This window comes from Erpetoichthys calabaricus, chromosome 15 (genome assembly GCF_900747795.2).
Source record: "Erpetoichthys calabaricus chromosome 15, fErpCal1.3, whole genome shotgun sequence".
In the NCBI taxonomy this organism is placed as follows: domain Eukaryota; kingdom Metazoa; phylum Chordata; class Cladistia; order Polypteriformes; family Polypteridae; genus Erpetoichthys; species Erpetoichthys calabaricus.
This window is the reverse complement of record NC_041408.2, coordinates 18,878,369-18,899,406: the sequence shown is the minus strand read 5'-3', so window position 1 is coordinate 18,899,406 and position 21,038 is coordinate 18,878,369. Positions and strand designations below refer to the sequence as shown.

The 21,038-nt window shown below is 39.8% G+C and overlaps 1 protein-coding gene across 1 annotated transcript in view; it reads right to left on the bottom strand.

The window, feature by feature from the left end:
- The window catches only part of epas1b (endothelial PAS domain protein 1b), a 143,305-nt gene that overhangs the window by 97,319 nt on the left and 24,948 nt on the right, over positions 1 to 21,038 (bottom strand). The gene's annotated exons all lie outside the window — the stretch shown is intronic.

Sequence of the window (21,038 nt, the reverse complement as noted above, 5' to 3'; positions counted from 1 at the left end):
TAAGTGTGTATCTAAAGAATTAAATACACAAATACCATCTTTATATACTATGTTTAAAAAGTTTATGAAATAAAATTTTAATTGAAAGGTTTAACAGGTCATACTATGTGGTTCACAATGATAGCACTGGTGTTGATATTCTTGATTTATACATACTGACATAGGTACAGGGGGTGGGGAGGGGGTTTTACAGCAGTCCTGGTGCAATGCTAGAGAAAAACTTCCAAAAGTAAAAATTATGCGCTCTCTCTCTCTCTCTTTTTCATTTCATATTTCTGTAAGAAGACTGAATCAAAATTGTATCACCTAAGTGCTAAATAAGTTATCTTTGAGTGGCACTAAAACCAAAATAAGTCCCTAGTACTTCTGTATTTAACTCGCCAGTCTGCCAGCCAGCTTACTGTGCTGACAGCCCTAATATAATGACAAAATTCTACAAAATAGAAGTGTTATGATTATCCCTACCTATGTTCAAGTTTGCAGTATCTTTGCTAATTTTTGCAAAAAACCCAACATTCAGGTAATGCACAGTGTGAGTTTTAAATTAGATAGCAGCTACGGAGATCTTTTTGATCATGCGAGGAGCAAATGAGTAGATGCAGGAATGTTTACCAATTGTTCTTCTGTGGCGGCACACCTTTTGTAACCCAAAATCTCCCAAGGCACAATTCTACCAACCACAACAGCATTAAATCTCTTAGACATGTTAAACTGTCTGAAGGGACAAAAAAGGCAGCATGGAGATTGTCACACTTAGTGAGCACTCTGGATGCATTTTCTAGCTGCTTCGTCCCTTTTGCCCTCTCATACAGGCTGTCCTCTCTCTGCCTCACTCCACTGACCTGTGGTCAGAAGCAAGTTGTATGCCTACTGTGCCTCAGTTTCTGCAAGAGTCGCTAGCAAACACACACCCAAGCAGTTGGAACCCCGACAGGTCTCTTGGCTCCTAAAGTGCTCTGAGTGCTTTATCTGCAAAACAGCAATCATGGAGCTGCATTTATGTCAGCTTCTCCAGGTAGTCCAGTCCTCAGACAGATCTCAATCACTTGAGCAGAGTGACTCTCTCAGGTCAGGACGCAGGGACACTTCATTGTTAGTTCCATGGCGCACCAGTTGACAAGCACTTGTGTGCAGTATAATCATTAAGTTGTTGAAGGTGATGAACAGTTGAGGATAGCATTGGCTGAGTTTTAATGTATACCCATTTAAGAGCTGCTTGATCTTATAATTAAATCAGTCTTCAGCAGTGCATTCAAAGTCAACAGTTGTTTCAGTTGTTTGATTTTTACTTTGACACATCTGTGTCTCATATGCTATGTCAATTTGAGAATTAATATTTTTGCCTTTTTTTCTTGTTACATTCTTTTGAACTTGCCTTTTATGAAGGCATTCAAATTCAGGTTGTACTTGCTCAAGCAGTATTTTGCTAAAAGTTCAGGGTAAGGTCATTGTTTAAGTTTAAACTATGCCATTAATTTTTGCCATTTTTTTTTAATTCCTTTGTGTTGATTCTACATTATGTTTGTGATTCAAAGTATATTTACGTCAGGATTCATGTATTACTTTTATAATTCCGGTTTAATTTTATATACATCTGTTTGATCCATCCATCCAATATCCAACCCGCTATATCCTAATTACAGGGTCACAGGGGTCTGCTGGAGCCAATCCCAGCCAACACAGAGCGCCAGCCCACAGCAGGGCACACATACACACCAAGCACACACTAGGGACAATTTAGAATCACCAATACACCTAACCTGCATGTCTTTGGACTGTGGGAGGAAACCAGAGCACCCGGAGGAAACCCACACAGACACAGGGAGAACATGCAAACTCCACGCAGGGAGGACCCAGGAAGCGAACCCAGGTCTCCTAACTGCCAGGCAGCAGCGCTACCCACTGCGCCGCCCATCTGTTTGATTAATTAGTTAATTTTTTTATAACCGATTCCAGCCCTAATTTATACTCATTCATTTACAACACCCTTGCTCACTACGACTTATTGCCCCATGTCTAATTGCAGATACCGGGCATTTGTCGGGGACTTCTTAACTGTAATATTGCATGCAGTCTCAAAATAGGAACAATATCCTTTTAAAAAGGACAAGGAACACAAGAAGACATGGTTGGAAGGGCCCCAGACAGAGAGCTGTCTGTTTGTTTTGTTATGATCTGTAGGGAGAACTGAGAAATGGAAGGCATGAAACTCAACAGAGGACCTTGCAAGGACGTGAGAAACGCTTTGCATTTCCGCTTTCCCATTTCCTAATGCTAATCAAATGGTTTTCCAGAGGCTGCAAGCATTTTTCACAAAAACTGTGTGATTATTTTTTTTGCTATGTAGAGGAACAAACAACTATTTTTTTTAACATATGGTGCATTTCAGAGTGGTGCCTGGAAGAGTTAAGCATAACATTCCTGAAAAAAAGTGATGAGCAGACTGGGACTGCCAGTTATTACTGAATATGATTACTCAGTAGTTGATAGACACCTTGCAACCAAGGGTACCTAATAAGAGAAAAAATAGACAAGGTGGGCTGCCTGCTATTATAGACACAGCAACAGGGAGAGGAGCAAACTTTATTCAAAGCAGAGGCTTCAGGGAAGCTGAATCATAGATAGACAGCACTTTATCAGTCCCTCAGGGGAAATGAACTTGCTCCAACAGCAACACATTACACAAGTAATAGTACAATTTGGTAAAAACAAAGTGCAAACTATTACATTAATGTGCATAGAACTATAGAGAAAATATGTTGACAGGTGACAGTCCATGGAGTGGTCTCTTAACTTAGAGCATGAGGTGTTAAACATAGGGAGGAGGCAGTAGATAGTGAGACAAAATGTATGTATGGGATGGAGGTAGCCCTTTATCTGGTGTCAAATAAAAGCAACCAAAAATATTCAATTAAGTATACACAGAAATATACAAACTAAGGTGAGAGAGCAGAAACAATTCAGTTTTGACCAAAAAGCCTACAACTCACAGACAACCACAACATTAAAGGCAATAGTGTTTTTATGGATTGACTGTATATCTGATAAAATCATGCTCGTGTGCTTCCAAGTCTTTCTGAGCAGCATCATTCTTATCAAGGAACTTTCATCAAGCCAGGCAGCCTTTATGACAAATAGAATTTGACATTTTTGTACCCCTTTGATCTTTTGCAGAGTTGTCTTATTTGAGTTCATGTTTGTAATATTTCTTGATTGCTTATATATGAAAAAAGTTTACCATGAGAAGAGAAATAACATTCTCAAACCCACTTGAAACAATTTTGGGTTGCAGAGGACTGGAGACTATTCCAGTAGCACTGGACACAAGGCAGACAAAAACCCTGGCCAGGGCACTTGCATTACACTTAGGAATTGCCTTTCAATATAACCTGCACATATTTGGAGATACAGTAGAGAAAGCCACACAGACATGGAGAGGACACGCAATCTCCATGCATCCAACAGGTTCAAACTGCAGATGCTACAGCTGCACGACCAGTTTCACGACCTAGGCACCCTGAGACCCAGCATGTTAAAACAGTTTTCGGACGCACTCTCTAACTTTCTTTTTCCATGGTCATGCTTCCCCAGTTATTGTTGCCGGCCAATATTCCATGATTATTGGATTTATTAAATGTTAGCAAATATTACATTTCACATATGATTCCTTGCTTGCTTATTTATTCATGCATGGCCTGTGTATTATTTATCTACTCAAGCATTTAAATATTGTTTCCACTACTAAATTCCTGCCTCACATATACTGTAAATACCAGTTTTGTTCTAGATCTTAACCCCCTGTCCATCTCCTGACTACATTTCTGAACAGTCTCTTGAAAGTCTTTCCTGCAGTTTTTGCCATGACAAGAGGCTCAAAGAGTGACAGAGATGAATCCAACCTTTAAAGTCACTGTTTATTACTCTAACACCTACCATTATGTGTTGCGCTGTATTCTGCCTTCTTAAGAGGCTCCCTCTTCAAAATATAGCTCATTCAAGGAGGCCTGAAAGACTGTTTAATTCATGTGACACTTCTGGTATCATCTAAATTTTTATCTCCTTTTTCTGTTAAGGGCTTCATTTGTAACATGCTAAGTTGGAGTCACCAGACTTCTCTAATCCCAAAGTCCTCAACCTCTAAGGAATTCTGAAGCACTCCTAGGCAAAATGAAAAATATAATTCTTCCGGCATTTCCTGGGTCTGCAAAAGGTTCTTATGATATACCTGTTACAAAGGAGCAGATAATGTCTTCACCCTGTCACAAGAGTAGCACACTTACGCATAGCTAGTAGCCAAGTTGTTCAAATATCTTATTCCAGTCAATTGTTAAAGAACCCCAGGGCATCCTCTTTAACTTTCATTACTGTTTACTTATAATGTTTCTGTTAAGATGTGAATCCTGTCTTCTGTCTTCATTTATTGTGAAGCCAATGTTTTCTGTATATCTTTTGTTGGGAATACCCCCAATTGAGTCTGAAGTATGATAAAAACAATTTCAGTGTACTAGTGTTTTTTTTTCTCTCAATGTCTTTTAAAGACGTCTGTCTTTATGAGCCAAAAAATGTAGACATCACTTACACTGCAGGTTACTGGGCCAGGCTATCCAGGACATCAAAGTTCAAGCAATGAATGCACCTGTCTAAACCTGTTAGAAACTTAAAGCCCAAGTGCAGTTGGCACCACCTTTATGTTAAATAGAGACTGTTTCTTAAGTTATCAAAAGTAACTAGATTCAGGGTTGTAACTGGAGGGAATTTGAAAGAAGAAGGATATAAGTGGGAGTTGAGCATGGTTAAGAGTAGTTGCTAGAATCATATTTTATGTATTTGAAAAAATTCATTTTATCACTTTGAACTTTAATTATAAACTCAACAAATTCTTTAATCTGTACTCTAAAAGAGATTAAAAGGCTTTACAAGAACATTTTGTAAATAAAGTAAGCTTCAACGTTGATTTGTACACTAGATCCTTGCCAAGGTTTGAACTAGGACTTCAATTTCTCCAGATTCATCTTCACAATTCTGTGGGTCTTTCATTTGGTCATACTTAGCAGAACTGTCTCTAAAGTTATGAAGTTATTGATGGTCAACAGTTTTATCTTGCCATCCTAAGGGGCTTACAAATATCAAGAGGATTCTAAACTAGAAAATTCATAAATTTAACACTGAGTCAGGTTATTATGGGTCTGGCATAAAGGCTCATCCTTAAGCCAAAAGATTTTAGAATATAAAAAGAGGGCCGATCCATAACGTGTGATTATTTGTACAAGAGGCCTTTGTGAAGGATTCAGCCCAATATGTCAATAGTTAAGGGACTGCAGGCCTGATTTCAGCCTCAAAGATTACTGTATATCTTAGGCCAGATATGCTTGAACTGGAAGGTCCAAAAATGTCTGTCTTTGGCTTCCCTATATGTGCCTTCCTTTTCTTGTGTATTAAATGAGAAGTCCTGACTCCGAAATGAATCTTTTTATTACAGTGTTTCAAAGCAAACTGCCAAGCACAGATGTTGTATCCTAATGAACAGAGCTTTTTGATTTTAAAAGAACAGTTACACCATAACACATCTGCCTACAAACTTGGGAGAAACCCAACTGGTAGAAGAGATGTGTCCTGTTGGAAATGGCATGCACTCTTGGATATAGTAGTTTCATAGTGACATATTTTCTGCTGAATAATTTCAATACATTATAATATCACAGTTTTTTTTTAACCTTGACTCCTACGATGTTTCACAACTTAATCTGAGATATGAACAACAGAAAGAGGGATACACATTCTTCAGTTAAAGTGAGTTTAATTAAAGAAATCCTATGTCGGACATGTTCTGCTCTGGAGACAGGGCTCACTTCTCTGTAGGCTGGACTGTAATCTACTTATTTAGAGAAGTGATTTCCTTTACTTAGACATGACTAGTTGGTTATGATTAAAACCAAAAAACTGTGTTACTGTGTATGCTTCCATCATCATGACTATGAATTTAACTTAACACAGTAGCCTCAATACATTTCATCATCTTTTATATGGTAGAATAAACCTTTCAGAGAGATCCAACACCAGCTGATTTAGAACAGCTATGGGACAAATCTGAATAAATATGTAGCAGCATGTGCAGTGGGTTGGCACCCTGCCCGGGATTGGTTCCTGCCTTGTGCCCTGTGTTGGCTGGGATTGGCTCCAGCAGACCCCCATGACCCTGTGCTCGGATTCAGCGGGTTGGATAATGGATGGATGGATGTAGCAGCATCCCTTTGCTGGGCACAGGACAAATGTGGGAACTAAATTTCTACAAGATTTGTTTATTTAATAAAGTGGGCTCTCAATGTATATGACTTTACACTTTCCTCCTGCTTTGGGACACTGACATGCTGTTCGTATGATTGGGTGGATACTGTTATAACACATTTGATTTTTAGATCAACAGACCAGGCATTTTGAAAAACTGAAGACACCTATCCACTGTTGTGTGCTATTATCGTCACTTTTTAATATTTTAATTACTTTTGATTATTATTTTTTCAGGGTCTGAGATTTTATCCAGGACTTGTTCCTTCCTGCCTTCACTGAGTAGGCCTGGGTAAAAATATTAACTTGTTAATCATAATTTTTGGTTTAAAAAAAACTTGATATTGATTGTTAAAGTCTCAAGATTGATCTTGTGAATCTCTATCCTGCTCAGTTACTAAATCCAAATTTTGGCTTATCTTCATTTTTGTCATCCAGTCCAGTATATATTGCTAATGTGCCTTTTTAAGGCTTTCTACAGAAAAAGCACTTTACTACCTCACCTCACATAGAATGAGAAGGGTCTGGCTGCAGATAGGACAGCATAAAATGGTGTGTCCTCCTCCACTGAAATCAGCACCTTAGACATTTAAAGCAGATATGTAGACTTCCTACAGATTCAAACGGTACATCGGTAAAGAAAACTAGATAAAGACACAGCTATCTGTAACCTGTGCACCCCAGAAATTAAGTATTGTTTATCCTGATGTCACCCATAAATGTAATCTCAGTTGACATCCAAATGAGTAGAGCCTAAACAATCAACACTGGAGATGGCAGGTAGCTCCTACCTTCTGTTTATTTTGCCTTCTGCCCAAAAAATAACAATCTATAGCAGTTTTTATCTGTAAGGATATGAGGTCCTACACCGTTGTTGTAAACAAGGACTTTTCAACAAATGATAAAGGTTTTGCAACTGTGGTGTGCTATATCAACCAGAAAGCAAATGAGTGAAGTTATTGTACATAGGCTTTATGAAGATCTTAAGCATCACCACGTCTCTTGGGTCAGTGGTGAGAGTTGTCCTAACTTGTGACAGATGAACATCCAAGGCAGCAGATTCCTATGTGACGACTCACATGTCACTACAATATAAACAACGGGGCACCTGTGGAGGATGCATTTGCAGACAAGTGCTCTACTTGCCAGTCACACCGGGAACAACCTTGCTATTTATACAGTATACAGAGCTGCTGAGAAGGCTGGTTGGCTGGCTGTTGTTCCAAAATCCTTTCTAGCATTTCCAATGTGTTTATCCATTGCGTAACTTTATCAATTACAAGTCTGTGTGTTGCAAATCTAATAAACGTTGCTCCTCTTTAAGCACATGGCTATCTGTACTGCTAACGTGGAATAGGTTTGCAACACGCCTCATGAGGCCATACAAACGGGCAATTGTTGAACTTTTCAGAGTAGCCTGCGAAGCCAAAGTGAGCATGTGCACAAAGCAGCTGGGGTGAATATCTCTATAAGCTGTACTGCACAGATCTTATTAGTGGAGCTGTCAGTCACGATGGCCTTTTCTTTTTCCTTTATGTTCCATTCATCCAGTGCCACTGTCAATGAGCAAAAAAAGCATCAGGCCTTGATCCTCATTTTAAAACATTTCTTTTTGGACTGAGGAGGAACTGTGAGGACACATTTTCGAGACTGATTAAAGTGACTGCTACATGTGAGCAAATGAAGATGTGTGTAACTTGTAGAATTATAGAATGACATGAGTCTTCCCACCGTATCTTTAATTTTGACTAATCCAGGATTGTTTTAAATGTCCAATAGGGGAACAAATTTGGCTAATGGTTTAGTTGAAGGGTATCTACATGGAGATTCATAACACATGAATAGGTTTTTGAATAACATCTATTATTTATGAAGCAATATTTAATTATTTTATAATAATATTATTCACCACATGATGTAAATGTTTTATAAAGTAGATGCCATTGCATTGTATTAAAATAAGGAGCCTCCCCCCATGAAATAGTTCATAATATAAACATTAGTTAAAATATGGTGAATTTTGAATGAGTATAGTGCTGTGAATTTTTTTTTTCTTTTTTAAAGAGCATAGATGTTTTGTTCCACATCCTCCAAATATGGATGTTAACTTTTCATTACTAATCAAGTATTTCTTCTTAAACGTCATTCCATGCTTATGTATATGTTATGAAGTCAGTATGTAGACGCTTTTCAAATAAAGTGTTACTGAAATTTGTCACATTATATTAATGTTCTTCATGCATGGTTAAGTAATCTCTAAAAAAAAAAAAAAAAAAAGCCACCACTTCAAAAATATCAGTGCACGCTAATTCAGTAAAGATAAAATCAATATTGAATCGGGGCTTTGTGAATCGGAATCTAATCGAATCAGGACATCAGTGCCAGTACTCAACCCTATCAGTGAGGATGGGATACATACTGGCTCCTTGCAACCATGACGCAGGTTTGAAAATGAATGAACAGAAGGGTGTGTGTTTGTGAATTTTTTTTTCCTTCATGTTTTCACATTCTGGGCCTCAAGTGGCCAATGATGTCAAACGAAGTCTCACTAGATCTCTGTGATTATGCACTATTACTAAACTGTTAAGTTATTACACTATGTGCATGCATGTGTTAGTTAATGTGTAATACCACGTGTATCTTTTTGTCTTTAAATACATGTTTCAGAATATATTTTTGTGTGTACCTTGCTTATAATAAAAAGACAAAGCTCTGATGGATCGTTTAAAGATCTAGCATTCACTTTGGCTGTGGGTTACAAACACATGCTTAGAAGCAGCTCCTTAATGCTTTCAGCAAGAGAAGGATCTCCTCCACTAGTGCATTCAGGAACAGCCTTTAAGCAGTTGCAAGCCGTGTACTTCCCTTTGACATCAGCTGAACTTTCAGAAAGCTCTCGCATTAACTGTGCACCCCTAAGATGCTTCCAAAGGGTAAGCTGTGCTAAAGGACCAGAGCACTTAATGCCAGATACCATGCATAAGTCTATTTTCCTTTCTTTTTTTTTTCCATGTGTTCCTAACTTATTCCTTCCCTATAATTGTGCACATGTACCCTAGACTTGTGGAGAATCAGCCAAACCTGTATACCAGTAAGGAGGCAATTCATTCATCTAGGGCAGGGGTGGGCAGATTCAGTCCTGGAGGGCCGCAGTGGCTGCAGGTTTATGCTCCAACCCAGTTGCTTAATAAGAAGCCCTTATTGCTCAAGTAACACTTCAGCTTCACTTTAGTTGTCTCGCTCGTTAAGATTTTGAACCCTTATTGCTTATTTTAGTCTTAAACAGCTGTATTCTTGGTTTTTAATTGCTCCTAATTAGCAATACCATGCAAATGACAAAAGAGACCAGCATTTCTCCATTTAGCTTGTTTTCATTTACACCTGTGTGTATTTATCACGCACTATCTGGTTTAATTAAATACTTGGAAGGAAAGTGAAGAGAAAAAAGTGAAGCACTGAGAATTACTCATCTGTTTTAGACTTCAAATCATTTGGATGATATCCTTAGAAAGGAAAATAAATCTAGGATATGAGAATGACCTGACATGGCAGAGTTAAAGCACTAGCAAGCCATGCAATTAAATAATTGACAAGGATTGGTTTTTAATTAAGCAACTGGGTTGGAACAAAAACCTGCAACCACTGTGGCCCTCCAGGGCTGAATCTGCCCACCCCTGATCTAGGGATATCAACAGAAGTGATAGTCGATACCAACGTTTCTTTTTAGTGTATCGGTAGTACCAAATGACATGTGACTGCGTGTAGACTAATTACTGTAGAAGGCACAATGATACGTAGAAAAAGATGAATAAAAACTACATATAAAAATGTCTCATGGTGCTGGTGATAATACAGCACTGCATGTCGAAAAGAAAAACAGTAGAAGTCATGTCTGGAATTGCTTTGTCTTCGAGGCAGGAGAATTTCAGTGTGTGGCTGCGGGAATCATGCTTATTATTCCCACATTATACAATTTCACACACGTACGCATGGGAGGCAGCTAAAGGGCTTGAACAAGGGCAATTCCGAATCAGACCGGGATGTGGCAGAGTGCACTGACTCTTTTTCTCCCTTTTCTGTAGACCATTCACGGGAGATTCCACCTGGCCCTCTTGACATCACTTCCGGGTCCGAACCTCTGGAGGAAGACCTTGCTGGCTCCAGCCCCTGTGATGTCACGTCCAGGCTCGAGCCTATGGCTGAAGACCCTTGTGAGCCCGACCCCTTTGATCTCATTTCCCATCTTCCCCTTTAAAAGCCTCCACCTTTTCCCTATTCCCTCAGTTCTGTTTTGGACTCGGTTTTGTGCACAGCAGTGCTGTTTATATTTTTGCAACTTTGTAGCCAGGATACCAAATATACGGGTGGCTGCCCCAAACCTTAGTATGACTCAGAGCGGAGTTTCTGACATAAATTACCAAGTTAGTTCAGAAATAGCTTTTTGCATGCTTTGTGAGTGCAGTAATTTTACTGATAAGATTTAATTGTTCATCATGTAGTGTCACAAAGTTGTAAGAAGAAATAAAATAATGGAGTGATGAATCACTTTTTAATACTGTGACCTACACAGACCCAAAATTGCATCTTTGATTGCATTGAACACACCCACAGAAGTGTGTTTAAGCATCCATCAATTTTCTAAACGGTTTATACAGTTGTATAAGAAACATCACATGCACCGTGCACCGTTATTCATATACTGTAGGACTGTGTGCATTGGCATTGCTAACAACAGCTGGAGCAAGCAAAAAATCAAGCCAAATTTTATAAGAAGTGGCCTGGCTTGCCTACACTGGCAACATAATGAGCGGCTACATTTTATTAATACCAAAATAAAATTTATTTCATGTACAATTCACTGCAATTATGGCAGAATAGGCAAAATGGCATACTTCATTGTTCTATATAGATATTCAGATGCTTGAATTGTGTCATTTGTTTGGTTTTTGAAGCCAAATTAATGTTCCCTATAAACCCCAAAAATGTATCAACCATAGTGAAAGCACATCATATACTGTATTTGAAAGGTACATTGGTGAGTGTACAGTTAACACTGAGGGCTAGTTAATATTGTATTTATGGACTAGTACACAGGCGCAGCAATGACAAAGTCTGATCACTCATATACAGCAAGACACTTGCTACAAATGTACAAATTACACTACAAATGTAATCAGTTGTATTTCAAATGTTGGATAAAGGTGTCAGCCAAATATTTAAATCTATTAGTAATTATATATTGTATATTCAGTTACAAAAAAGGCACAACATTGTTCACTTTAATAATGGAGGTACTTTTGGCTGGGATTTCTGTTTTTGCAGTGGTATCAAATAGGTATCGAGTATCATATACCATAATTCTGGTATTGTGACATCATTACATTCATCCATATTAATAAAATAACTAAGTTTGAGAAAATGCACACACTGCAGCCACAAAATACAAATTGGTTACTGCGTACTTAATGGACTCTTTATTATTAAATATATTGTATACAGTACTTGTAATTTATTATTCATTTTATTGTTGGTGATTTTAAATTTGCAAAAAAATCCTAGTAACAGTTTGCCAAGTCTAAACACTAAAGGTGAACTCTGAAGAAACACAAGCTCTGGTGCTTAGTATGTTTTTCATTGTTGCCATGGCAACTGCCAAGTAATTCACCTTCCATGCTGCCACCTTTAAATGTGCAAACACGAAAGGCCTTTTCTGTTAGTCATTCTGCTGCCACACTGAGTGAGGAGTTATCATATTAACAACTGTACCTGCTTTGGAGAGCAGAAGGTGGCCAAATAACATAAAAAAGATGCATGCTGACACTATCTGACCTATTTCAGCCATGTCCAGGTGACTATAAATTCAGGCACAATTTAGATCCACTTGATGACTTTCAAGATGCACTTGCAGTACAAGAAACAGTTGTGTATTTGAGAGGCAGGCTCACTCTGAAAAATTATAAAATTTTATTTTACAAGAGACTGAATTCTGACCTTCACTGGACTGTTCCAAAATGTGCAGTACTTCCATCATAGATGGGTTTACATATGTAAAGCTGGCATATGTGTACTGTGCCTTGCTTCTTTTGAGCACAACGTGATTGCTTCTGTTATATCCCTGTTGATGCCTTCTTTCACTGTTGAGTGGATATACAAGGGTGGGCAAAAGTTGGTTTACAGTTGTGTACACACAACATAAGAGTTTATTCTTGTATTGTTGTTATTTATTTATTATTGCACTATTGTTGTGAGGGGCTTCACGGTGGCACAATGGGTAGCGCTGCTGCCTCGCAGTTAGGAGACCCGGGTTTGCATGTTCTCCCCATGTCTGCATGGGTTTCCTCCCACAGTCCAAAGACATGCAGGTTAGGTGCATTGGCAATTCTAAATTGTCCCTAGTGTGTGCTTGGTATGTGGGTGTGTGTGTGCCCTACGGTGGACTGGCGCCCTGCCCGGGGTTTGTTTCCTGCCTTGCGCCCTGTGTTGGCCACGTAGTTAGGATATAGTGGGTTGGATAATGGATGGATGGATTATTCTATGTTGTTCTTCTTCTTATTAAAGTGGGTGCGAGTGTAGCGGTTATAACCTGCATGTCTTTTTCTATACGATCAACTGAAAGCACACTTTTGCCCACTCCAGTACAATAAACGTTTTGTTTCCATTCACCATACTTCTAGATTCTGAGTGTTTCAGCTTCATTGACTACAGATGTAAATGAGGTATTGCTTGCCTGTTGTACCTTCTCTGTAGCCTCACACTATGTATTTCTGTGCATTCAGTAACCCCTGACTGAAATAGCTGCTTTGTGTTAGGGACAATGAAGTGCTGACTTGTCCTCAGTTCATTTCAGCTTTTTTGTGCATTAATAACGTAATCTGCCCAAACTTCACAGAAAATGTACTACTTTGTTCATAACTTCATCTGTTAGAAGTTTGTATGCATTTCAATTTCTTGAAGGCTTTTTTGATGTTGACAAAGGTGAGAAATAAGTGTGGATCAAGTTTGCCACTAAGTCTGCGTTCAAGTTTGTGTATGAAAGCTATAGACTGGAGGCTGAGAAGCCTGTCCAAAATTCAGGACACCTGCTTTGTTGGTACACCCTAAAGATCTAGTTGGTTTAATTCGAGGGATGCAGACCTGTTGCTAGAATTTGCCATAGTCTGGAATCTTTTGACTTTTTGTCATATTCAAAGTAACATTTTACTATTTTTTTCACATATGAGCCAAGGTTGGAATTAATATTAAGTCTTAACCTGTGCATGTTGCCTACTTCAGCTTTCCTGTATATTATATCCAGTTTTCATTCACAAATGATATTCACCCTGTAGTTTATCATTAAATTCTTGAATATAGACTGCATGTATGAACGGGTTAGCAGAGATACTGTAGGTGCCAAGGAAATAAGAGAAAGCAATCTACAAAAACCAAAGGGGACACAGAATGTTCGGAAAGCACAAGGATTAGCTCCAGCTAGTTTACCAGTTAAATCACTGGCTTCAACCTGACGTCTCTCCACTTTTGTCCCACACTGCACTGTGGCCCTTTCAGCTGGTGACGCCAGTGCACTTTGCTCCCTCAACAGAGATGTACCTTTGCACATTTTCAAGTTATGCAACTGGCAGTGTGTACAAGTAATGATCATTTTCTTGCACATCTGAAGGAAACTGCTTTTTTTTGTGGACATTAGACAAGAAGCATAAGTGGCACGTTTTTACGATATAAGGCTGTATATTTTATTATATATACAGTAACATGTATCTGTATCATGAAACCTGCCAGAAATGTAGGCTTTAAGCACACTGGCTTTTTAAATAAGTAAGAGAAAGAAAAACCATAATCATCAGTGCCATTGACAAAAGTATTAGATGGTTCCCCAAAGGCTAAGTACAGACTGCTACAAACTGGCCAGGCTAGTTCTTACCTGAGTTCCCTAAAGCAAACTTTAGAATCCAGTTATCAGATATGAGTAACTGGGGAAACAGGTAAGAGGGCTAAACAAATGTCTTCTGGCAATAGCGCCCTTAACAGACTACGTGTGTCTTCTTAGAGAAGAGATCTCTTGTAGCACACACTTTATTTTTCTATCAAAATTTAAATGTAAAAGCCTTACTGATGCTTATCTGTCTTTTGAGCACAGCACCTTTCATATTCATCACTATCACAAGAGGAGCCATTAAAAGCTAGAAACAATGGGTGCAACAATTCATTGCATGGTTAAAACTCAAGCCTCCTAACACTGACACATATCAAGCCCTAATCTGATATGCACTCTTAAAACTACACCATTTATTTTCTCTCTCTGCCTATTTATGTGCAAAGCTTGATGACAATGATTGACTGATAGGTCTCAGATCATAAACTACCGGAACATAAATTTAATTCCAGCCCTACTCCAGCACCAGCTTTCAAAATCAATAACAAACATGCAAAGTACAAATCCCCAACATGAAATCTAAGCCAGTTGCCTTCCCAAATCTGTGACTTCCAATACCAGTTAAGTACCATCTCCCATAGCTAATTCAGTGTTATTCAAGTAAAGCCAAAACTCAGCTTCCAAAAACAACCCAGTAATTGTCATGATTGAATAGGGGCTCAGTCCTGTGATTTTATTTTGTCGTATTTTCATTGATTGGTCGCTTTTCTGTTAATTGATTTTGCCTTTTCCTCGCGTGTTTTAATTGGCCGTTACATCCTATTAGTGCTTGTCTGTTGTTTTAATTCAGTTTGTTGTCTTTTTGTTTTTTATTTGAGGCATTTCATTTGGTGTGGCTATGCCTTTTAAGTGTGTTAAGGGTGCAGTTAGGTAAAGAATATTTAATCACCTGTTGCCACAGCTTCTTTCCTGTGGCATTGGCTCTTGTGGTGTGTTTGTTGGCCTTCTTTTGATATTCCATGTTTGTGGTTCACTTTCTTTTATTATTGGATTTTCTGGTTGTAAATAGGTTCATGCTTTATAAGCCTTCTTATTGTAGGCCTTTGGCTTGTTTTGCATCTCTTTTGTTTATTCCAGTTCTTTGTCCTTTTTAATTTTTAGTTTTGTATTCTTATTTCAATTTTGAATTTTGATATTTTTGAAGTATTTAGTGTTTATGTTAAATGCTGAAATTCTTTAAATATTGATATTTTTTGAATTGGGCAGCATGTTTTTTCAACATTATTGGTTTCCCTGGTGTTCCCCATAACAATAACATCCAACCCTACCTCAGTAAAAACTTTCTAAACAAATCCAGCAACATTCAAACTTAGCACGATACCAGTTTTTTAAAATCAATCAAGTGAAACACCAAGCCCAGCTTAATATGAACTTTTTAAACCAAGTACCAATGACCAGCAATGGCATACAAAACCCATTCAATCCAGGTAGATTCTGGTTCCTGCTTGGCTCATCTTAAAGTTATTAATCCATGATGTGTAGAGCACAAAAAGTTCCATTGATTCAGTGCAGAATACGTCACAGGTACAAATAAAACAAATAGGGTGGAAAACAACAGTTAGGGAAATACTAATAGATCATTCTAGAAAGTTGATTCAGTTCATCTGGACATAGTTCTTTTCCAGGGAGATACGTTACATCACTCATCCAAGTGACTTCCTCAGTCTCAGTTGACTGCAGGTTTCTCCAACCTTATAAACAGTACCTTTGCATAATGACCGAAACTACTGTAGCACCATTGACAAACAATGGGCCGTGTGATCAATGATATGCAAATTGTCCATTGATCAATGGCCATGAGTACCATTCACAGAGAGTTGGAGAATGGCTGCAATCACAGCATTGTAAGATGGTGAAAGATGTACCCTTAGGCCCCCTCCTCGGTTCAGAGATGGTCGTTCCTTTTTCACGTAAATGGCCTCCTTGACTCCTCGCTCAAACCAGCGTTCCTCCCTGTCCAGGATGTGCACATCTTCATCACTGAAAAAGTGACCACTGTCCTGTAGGTGTAAATAGACTGCGGAGTCCTCGCCTGACGAGGTAGCTCTTCTGTGTTGTGTCATCCGCTTCACCAGTGGTTGTTTGGTTTCCCCGATGTATAATTCACAGCAATCTTCTTGGCACTTAACTGCGTAAACTATATTACTTTGTCTGTGCTGGGGCACCCGATCCTTGGGGTGGACTAATTTTTGCTGTAGTGTGTTTTGGGGTTTGAAAAAATGCGTGTCAGCTGTTCGGATACTCCTGACACATAAGAATTCACCAAAGGTTTTCGCTTAGGTAGCAGATGTTCTTCCACTCTCCTGGATTGCTTAGAGCATTCTTTAGGTGTCTTCCCTGCTTTGACAAAAGTCCAGCTGGGATAACCACATTTCCTCAGGGCCTTTTTGATATGATGTTCTTCTGCTTCCCTGACCGCTGTGTCTGTGGGTATGGTGTTCACTCTGTGTTGTAGAGTCCTGATGACACCTATTTTGTGCTCTAGTGGGTGGTGAGAGTCAAACCTTAAATACTGATCCGTATGCGTTGGTTTATGGTACACATAAACTTTCAAATGTCCCCCATTGCTGATGGAAAGTTCACAATGTATAAAGTTGGAGAAACCTGCAGTCAACTGAGACTGAGGAAGTCATTTGGATGAGTGATGTAACATATCTCCGTGGAAAAGAACTATGTCCAGATGAACTGAATCAAGCATGCATTGAGACACTAATGGAACATTTTAAAAAACGATCCATTGAGCTTCCTGAGAAGCATGAAAAATAAAAAGAATTCCTCTTATAGTATATAGGCATAACAAATTGGAGGTTTGTAAACATTTACTTTTCTGACAAAAGCTGAATGGCACAGCAGTGTGTAGACAACAAGGTCCTTTCAAAATCAGCCTGATGGCAAGTGAAAAGACATTGTACTTATTAGTACAGAGTTTCATTTTATGAATTTGTCTGATGGTTATTACAGTCCAAAACATCTATGACATCCATTTCCATTCAAAGTGCAGTGTTTGCCTAGTAGTACAAGTCTACAACCAGACAACCCAGTCACACAACGTAAAATACACATGGAAATAGACGTTCCAGGAGGAAAATCCCACATAGTCTAAGACACAGTGTCCACAGCTTCCAGCCACCACATTTCAAAGCTAAGATTCTTAACTATATGGTTTAGTAACTGCCATCTCTAAAAGATGTAGGCCATAAAACAAGGTTGCTCTTGGCAGCACCAGAAAATCAGAGGAGACAACAATTTTCAGGGTCTTCGTTCCTGAGTATTACACACTTGAACCTGTTTTTTTTTTTTTAAAAAAGGAAGCCAGCCCTTTAAAAATTTGAAGGCTTTGTTCTAGCTTGTGTTGAAGGGGTTGGAATGGGGGTGGGGGTTGGTCAAAGTCAAATTCCCAGCGTCAGATAAAAATTCAAACTATTCTGGCATGGGGCTGCAGGGTCAGAGCACTCCTGCATCAAACTATTTGCAAAGTTCAGGCCTGCAGAATTGAACAGAGTGTCTGCTCGGCAAAAAAGTAAAAAGAAGACATGAGAGAGACAGCGGTAAGGTGTGTGCAAGTGTGTGTGCCAAAGATTCCTTTGTGTTACACTACAACACATTATTTTACGCTGTCCAGCAGGATTAACTCCTTAAGCTGTCCCCATGATAGGTGCAGTTGCGAAACTCTAGAGCCAACCAACATCTAAAGCATTGCCACTTCTTTGGAAACTGTGCCAATTAATCTCCAATGCCAGCCCAGTGCCAATTTCCAAACAGTGATAGAGTCCAGTACCAGCCCAATACTATCTTCCAACCTGTCATAGTGAAGCTTGAAAACCAGCCATGTCCCAGCAATTAAGCTGTGCCATTGATTCTTAAACTTTGACATTCCTGTGCTTGTTATAAAAACACAAGTAAGCCCGCAATTCGCTAGCGAATCAGAAATCCAAGAATGGCAATCAGTTTCTGTTCCGTTTGATATCTGGATGGATGACATATCATGGAGGGTGGGTACGTCTGGGGAAATGTCATTTAATTAAATCAGCATATCTGTACTAAAGCGGTTTCGTTTTGTGGAGACGTGATTCCGTTGCCTTTGCTGACACCGACTGCTGGCAGAGTGGAGCACAGCAAGTTTAGTTTACAGGTTGTGGTGTTCGTGTGCCAGCCACTGAGTCTGGGAAGCCGCTGGGTTAGAGTCTGTGACCGTTATGTGATCTATATTACTGGCACAGTGGATTAGAGCAAGTGTAGCTCACAGGTTGTGTTGTTTGGGCGCCACCTACTGACTCTGGGAAGCCGCTGCGTTTTGGGAAGCCGCTGCTTTTGATTCTGGGGCGGGCGCCACGGCGCATTACTTTGTGTTATTTGGGCGCCACCTACTGACTCTGGGAAGCCGCCGCGTTTTTGGGAAGTCGCTGCGTTTGACTCTGGACTCTGGGGCGGGCGCCGCCGCGTTTTGGGAAGCCGCTGTGTGTGACTCTGGACTCTGGGGCGGGCGCCAAACTGAATGACCGTTATGTGATCTATATTACTGGCACAGTGGATTAGAGCAAGTCTAGTTTACAGGGTGTGTTGTTTGGGCGCCACCTACTGACTCTGGGAAGCCGCTGCGTTTGACTCTGGGGCGGGCGCCACGGCACAGTACGTTGTGTTATTTGGGCGCCACCTACTGACTCTGGAAAGCCGCCGCGTTTTGGGAAGCCGCTGCGTTTGACTCTGGGGCGGGCGCCACGGCACAGTACGTTGTGTTTTTTGGGCGCCACCTACTTACTCTGGGAAGCCGCCGTGTTTTGGAAAGCCGCTGCGTTTGACTCTGGACTCTGGGGCGGGCGCCAAGGCCGCAGTGCACATGCGCCTCTGTGCGTCCGCCGTGCATATATTAACTGTGGTTTAGTAATATAGATGGCCAGTAGTACCCCTCTAAATCTGTAACAGCTCCAAAGCCATATTGGTGAAACACCAATGAATGGTCAAGCACACAGACCATAAAAGTGGTTCCAAAATATGTCAGTGGAAAAAAACATACCAGTAACGTAAAGCCTAAAGCTGATTTAGTGAAGTTCCAATGTTGGTAATATTCTCCTACTTCTTCAAAGCCATGCCAGACAGATTTTAGTACCACCTTAATATCAGCTTCAATGACTCTACAAGATACTCACCTGGTTTAATAGTCCAACATTAGTGTAAATCTAATGCAAGCTCAGTATCCTGCCCATGTCATTCACTTCCAAAACTAAAACAACAGGCAACTTGAGCCTGATACGAAATTCTAAATAATACCAACAGCAGTCCAGAATATCAGAGCACAGGAATCAGCACAAAGCATCCCAGTAGTGGCTCACTGTCAGCTGACCTTTCCGTTTCAGATTTTGCAGGGACATGTGCAAGAAACATAAGTGGCTTCCATTTACAAGACAGCTGCATAGACGCACACTATCGAGCTATCTTTCACTTTAAACGACATGAAGATCATGCCCTGATGGAGGAGATGCACCTTCACTGTTACGGTCTCTGTCCATGGTCTAAAGGCCATTGCAAAAATTAATAAGATAGCCACAGATCACAAATCCATCAGAGCATACAGTCATAGCTGATGATCGTGTCAGTAGGATTTACTAGAAATATCCAATCACCCCTAGCAAATCCACAAGATACTATGGGGTTCACAAAGTGGAAGTGGCTTCAACCTCTCTTTTTTGCTACAGTTTGGCTATACTTTTCCCCAATTGCTGGTGTAACCCACTTAAACACTTAGAACTTGCAACCACTGTGTAAGGATGCCTTGAAGTCTTCTTATGTGTGATGTTTTTTGTTTTTTGTTTTTTTTGTTCTTTATTTCGCCTTATACAATTTCTTGTATTAGGAATTTGTTAGTTTTCGCATATTCCTTGGGGTCAGAGCGCAGGGTCAGCCATTATACAGCGCCCCCGGAGCAATTACAGGTTAAGGGTCTTGATCAAGGGCCCAGTGGAGTAGTCTCTCTTTTGGCAGTGACGGGGATTCGAACCAGCAACCTTCTGGATACCAGCACAGATCCTGAGCCTCAGAGCCACCACTCCGCCCTCCAAGTTGTCAGGTCTTATCTTCTGTGTGTTGATACAGGTTTATGGATGGGTTTGCCTTTATCCAAACCCCCGATTCTCAATTTTAAACCCACAACAAGAAGGAACCACAAATGAGTTTAAGCACTCCATTTGTATGCTTTTGTGTTAAATATAACAAACCATGAGCTGTACTTAAATTTTATTACCAAAAGCCATGATGTCTCACCACGCCTCCTGAATGAATCTGAGTCTCTTCTGCTGATACACACCATCTTATCCTTGATAATATGCTAACACCATATTGAAAGTGTGCCCAGATGTTCCAACCACAATCTGGCAATACACAGTCTGGCAGCAAATTAAAAGCCGTGCTAGTTAATTCTAACCCCCAGCACCCTGTCAACAATTCTGCCAGCCTGTTTCTTTAAATAGGATGGCATAATGGCACAGAGTGAATTTGTTGACTTAGCATACCAATAAACACATTATTATTGCCCCCACTGCACCATTTTCCTTTGGCTGATCTTCTCCTCATTATGGACCCTGAAGGTAACTCACCTTTTAATTTCATAGTTTGGCAAAACAGGTTTAATAATGGAAAATGGCTCAGGCAGTTTTGTGTTCCCAGGCTGTATTAGTGCTTGCTTCTCTCCCCATTGCTGACAGGCCATTAAGGGCTATTAGAAAGTATGCCAGGCTATTAATCTGCTCAAAGAAGTCCATCAGCCCCCATTAACTTTTACAGTTTAATGTTCTGTGAGGGTTAAATAAACAAATAGGTTGGAATGGAA